This window comes from Mytilus californianus, unplaced genomic scaffold (genome assembly GCF_021869535.1).
Source record: "Mytilus californianus isolate M0D057914Y unplaced genomic scaffold, xbMytCali1.0.p SCAF_6, whole genome shotgun sequence".
Taxonomy (NCBI): Eukaryota; Metazoa; Mollusca; class Bivalvia; order Mytilida; family Mytilidae; genus Mytilus; species Mytilus californianus.
In genome coordinates this window covers 40,511,633-40,517,422 of record NW_026262712.1, presented here as the reverse complement: position 1 = coordinate 40,517,422, position 5,790 = coordinate 40,511,633, and the positions used below count along the sequence as shown (strand labels likewise).

General features: G+C 30.2%; 1 long non-coding RNA gene across 1 annotated transcript; it reads right to left on the bottom strand.

Annotated features, from left to right (window-relative positions):
• Window positions 1–1,965: 1,965 nt before the first annotated feature.
• LOC127705587 (uncharacterized) lies at window positions 1,966–5,300 on the bottom strand. The gene is made up of 4 exons (XR_007983917.1): window positions 5,251–5,300; window positions 4,353–4,406; window positions 3,391–3,509; window positions 1,966–2,115 (listed from the first exon to the last, which is right to left on the bottom strand). It is a non-coding gene; the product is annotated as an uncharacterized LOC127705587 (long non-coding RNA).
• Window positions 5,301–5,790: the final 490 nt, after the last annotated feature.

Sequence of the window (5,790 nt, the reverse complement as noted above, 5' to 3'; positions counted from 1 at the left end):
GCTCATCAAATACGCTCAAATCAAATGGCGAAATCAAGTACGAAATTGAAAAGCATTGACGACCAAAAAGTCCAACATATTTTGCGAAATTTTGCTGAAACAACCTACATGTATTCCTGGTGTTAAAAATTCTTAGTATTTTGATAAATTAATTTTTTTTTCTAAACAGTGAATTGGAATTTCAAAATAGTGTACATACCGTGACGGTAGATAAGTTGTCTGAATGTTCCGATCCAATAAGAGACGTTGTCTTCTGACTTCGGAGGTAAACTATCGTTGAGGTTCAATAATTTACTTTGAAAGTTTTCACAATAATGCTTTGCCATTGTGAACGTCAATTTGTCTTCAACGGGTTTATTATCTATAACGACACGTGAAAATTTAGGGAAATATATTTGGTTTAAACACTATCGTACAAAGAAAGGAACATTACATAAATTCATTTAAAATTGTAAAAAAAAACATCAAGAGTTTAGTGGCGACACATTTGAGCAGTAATCAAAACAAGGTTGATGCACAAAAAAAATGTAAGATTTAATATGATAACAATTATGAACGAAATCAAACAATAATGTGAAAAACCCAACGACCAAGTAGAAATAGGGAAATTTCAAACATGTTTCGAAAAAGTTAAAATGACACAAAGTATCTCTTTTTTGTCTGTAAATGGACATTTACCCTTATATTCTATGATATGATTAACAGTCAAATGTTTTTCCAAGACAGGATCACAATGGAATTAGAATTAAGTCAAACGGGTAAGACCGTAGATTTTTGTTTAATTGCATTAGTTAATACAAACTATGTCCACTGCATATAAACGAAACAGGCTGGTCACATGCCATTTGTTTAATGCTGATTATATGCTTTTCATCTCTAATGACACTCAGACAGTCGAAGTTCTGGTCTTTAACAATGGCTGGCAAACCTTCAAAATACAAACATTATAAAAGTGTACTAAATCCTCACATTGTTCGTACTTGTCTATTGCAAAGAGTACTTTTAATTTACCGAGACAGCAGCATTTTCGATCGATTGTATCAGCATATTTTGATGACATTGTTATTGACAAATATCGTTGTGAAACTAAAAGTAATTCGCAGTCTTGTATCAGTTAAATTGCTTACAGGGGATTCATTTTTTTTCGTGGGTACCAATTTTCATGGTTTGAGGAAACATCATATGGCAAAATTTGCGGTACATTGCTAATTGCATAGAGGCCATATTGCCTGATATTGACGACAGCCATTACAATAAGATTATACGTGCCCCTTAAATATAAATGCAAATATGCCAATTCCTATGTCGAATCAACAATTTGTCCGAATATAGGTGAATTGTACATGTTTTTTGGCTTCTGTCCGTGTACAAATGAACATTGTCTACTTTAAATACTTTCGACCTTTTAGTTTGAAAATCGGAAGCGTAACCGTGGTATAATTGGTATATAAAATAACGAAAAATCGTAAAAAAGCAAGATTCAAAATAGAAATTAAGATACTAGAAGATATTGTTAATGATTTGTCCGCATATAGGGAAACACCTTGTAAGTTGAATTGTCAGGTTAAATAACTTTAATCTTACCTGCTTTCTTAAGTTTTCGGCTAAATTCTTTTAAAAACATGATGAATTCATCACTGGAATTCATCCTTCCCATTTTGTAAATAGTCAAATTTTAAGCATTTTTCCTTAGAATTACACAATATTTTTGTATATACCCGTCAAAGAAAGTTTTCAAAGACCCAAAAAAAAACTAAATTTACCGCAGTGGATAAGATTGGAAATTGAAAGAAAGACTGAATATGACCGTTTCATATCTAAATTTGTTTACTATTCCATATTTATATACCCTTGTTCAACCCGTATCATAAATGCAGTCATAAGTTTTGAACGATATAATAAATCAACAATAGAGAATAATATAAATGCTGGGAAAAAAATTAATTTTCTACAATGTTTATCTTGTTCTCGCTTGTATACATTGGCATATTGCATATCACTAGATCCACAGTACATGTTATCTGTATAGTCTGGACACATTCTATGACATCTGTTCAACATATTTTCCCTTAAGTTCTTAAACATGCCTTCATCGAAACAGAAACATTTGTGGTCCTAAAAGTAGAACATATATACAACAAAGACAATGTTAAATATTGACAATGTGACAACTATCGGTGTGAATCTAATGGAAGAGGATGTTAACTATAAATCAGCATACTGCCTTCAACAATGCGCAAAATACTTTCTAAAAATCATCATTTTACTCATTTAACATTTATCATTGTTTTGAAAACAGGAAAAAAAAAAATGAATTTTAAGATCGAAAACAAACTTTTGAAGGCAGTCCTTAACCCGATATATACTTTAATTACGACAAAATAATTTTGAAAAGTAAGTTGTATGGACGTACATCATGTATTAGTACTACAGTATACAGAAGAAAAATGATGACGAACAAACTAATGTTTAATTGATATAAAATAAGCAATTGCCCTCGGGTGCTTAGCTATCTTAATTAATACGCCTGATATGTAAGACGACCAATTAACGCAATTTACGTATGTTTACCATGTTTACCATGCGCGAAGCGCAATGTGTGAAAATTGCAAGCCGATAAAACTATTCAGTTAATTAAAAATTAATAAATTGAATCAATAAATTAAATCAGTTTCAATTCAACGACTAATCATGATTCGGTTTCTACGCGTCATCAGGTAAGTTAAATGTATAACTTGAATGTATTTATACATAAAACGGCCGTCTTTGTTTTAAAGTTTTAAAATACTGAACAATAAATGTTGAAGGCTGGGTAATCATTCAGTCAACTTTTATACTTTTCAATCGTGGTAATTTGAGAACTGACTTTACTACTTTTTTGCAATCAATTAATATACGATTAGTCAAAAGAAAACCATACTGTCTGTAAAGCCACTAAACAGCAAGCGATGTGTATGAACAGTTTTTGATTTACAATCGGAAAATATCCGAAAAATAATATTAACTCTAGGCAAGACTAAACGTTTTAAAGTTCAAATTTTTCTGATGATGTCCATATCAAAATGGACGTTTAAGGCTGAGTATCTACTTGTGTATGGTTCAGTAGTTTTAGAGTTAACGAATCGATAAAGCATATGTTGTTATTTCTTTGAATTTTATTGTTAACTATGAAATAAATTTACAAAATGATGTGGTGTTTATGTATTATCGTCTCGTATTATGATATAATTTTCTGTGTGATATTTACAAATAGTGAAGTGAATATTTAAGCATCTGTGAATTTATATATAGAGTTTTGTTTATAAGAAGTGAATAATTAGTATTATTCGGTTAAAAACCTTGAAACTAATTACTACTATTTTTTACAGGGTATTCGGAACCAATACTTACCAGCACAGCAAAGAAATTCCATTTCATACAATGTCTTGAACATGTTTTAGGTTGGTTGTTGGTTATTCTTGTCAATTGGACTTTTGTCAAATCTGTCAATTCCTTTACTCCGAAACAATCTAAAATGAAAATAGTAAATTAGAATAAAGCTACAATTGCTGTTAACAGGATGCATTATTTTTCTATTAATTGACGACGATTTGAATGTTGCCACTATTGGATTTATCAAATTATTTTACATGATGATATTTCTCCAAACTCATTTTTGTTCCATTGTACTCGACAGGGCATGACCTCATACATTTGTAGAAATGTCTATACAAGTTTGCTTGTTTAATCTAAGTGTTTGCACATCACTGTTGTTTGGCGTCATAATGTAATATGTTGTATGTTGAAAGAAGCCTAAAAATAAACGACTAAAATTCTGTTCATGTATTTTTTTTCTAATTGCTTTGCATTTAAAAAGTAATACGCAGTTATTCTGGTTAAAAAGAAATAAGACTTTCTGAATCATTCAAAGTTATCTACATATCCAAGACAAAAGAGGATGCAAGTTTACATGATACCCCTTCCCAGATGGTATATTTAGATGAAACTATATTTCTGTCAAAACAGACATGAATTTAAATTTGGATTATAAGTTTATCGCCTTCAAATCAAGTGCTGCTAATGATTCACGCAAACACCACCTTTCGAATACGCTTGGCACGTGAACGAGTTAAAGTTCAGTCTTGACAGGTCAGTGATCGATGAATATTAACTACTTATACCACACAATCATTGAGGCCATTGATTCAATAAACAGGGAATAATACAAGTTATTACAATGGTACATATAAAAATACGATTATGGAAAATTATTAACTACGATGACATTGTATGCTCATTTTGCAATGTCAATTGTACCGATGGCATTCATGGTAATAAATGAAACATAAAAGACAAAGGTATTATATATTTACCTAAATGAGTCATCCATTTTGTTTTTAAGGAATGTAAATCTTGTTTCGTCAAAACTGAAAGAAAAATATTTGGCTATCAAATTTAAATTTACATATTTGATTTCAAACTGTGAAAAAACTGCGTTTATTGTGTAACCTTTGCAGGTTTATTCAGTCCACGTCTACTTATCTGTCTATTTCGAAACGAACTAGTGAATTACTAATAATGGGGACCAATCAGCCCCAAAAAATGTAAGCCGCCAAGCGGAAGAAGTACATAAGAACCTTAAAAATCGAAAAAAGAAATTGAAGGGTTGTCAATTGTTTTAATCAATTCAGGCAAATCAACACAATCATAAAAATTGTTAAACATTATTTTTGTAATGCCATCTTTAGCGGTGTCAGTTTGTAATTACGAATGACACAAGATAAAGATTGATGCATCACGAAACGTTAAACACTTTTGAAAATATCAGCACGAAGAACAAAAAGACAGGCTATCATTCTTAGACTTTTTCGGAATAAGAGATTCAATATTTTTCAATATTGTAACGTAAAGTTGCCACTATAACAGCACATAATTTTTATTAGCTAGGTACTGTTGCATGTATTTTTAGTTCAACCAAATGAAAGTAGCATACAGTTCAACTTTTTATCAATAATTGAGTGACTATATGCTTTTCATCAATATTAACTGCTCTCAACAGCAGTACTAAACAAATCCGTATGATGGCATGGATAAAGGAGCTCATTTCCTCCTAAAGCAACAATCTCTATCATGTCTATAGTAAATAAGAAATTTTAATAATTCAAATGTATTGTTTTAACTTATCATCTATTTTTTTTTCTTTAATAGAACATTGTAGATAAGTTAAATAAATGCTTTTTTTCTTAATGTATTCAACGAGTATATACTTACTAAACATATTGATAAACATGATAACAGATGTGAAGAGTGTTGTATTAGCCATTGACACATTATGGTACCAACAAACATATTTCCTATCATTATATTAGTATCATGAATAGGTTAAACAGGAAATAATCATATCATTGTCATGTGTGTTTCCAGGAAGAACTTAATTTACTAAAAAAAAAAAAAAAAATTTCGAAAGCTATATTTATTCAGTTAAATATTGTTTAACATGATGACCGACATTTTCACTGACATCAATCAATTTAACGTTATTTTTTTTTTATTAATTGAAGGATAATTTCAAACAACGTTAATACACGTAATAACGAGTTGTATTCATGAACAAGCAACTAGAGTTCATGTCTATTTTCTCTTTGACATGTTAAATATAACTATTAAAGATAAATCCATACTTCGTTTTTATTTACATATAACAATGGCATGTCCATGGAAAATGACTTTTGCAAAGTAAACCACCTGTCATTAGTATCTATGCACAAATGAAATGCTCTTAAGTATATTTACAAGAGTTATTATGGGGAC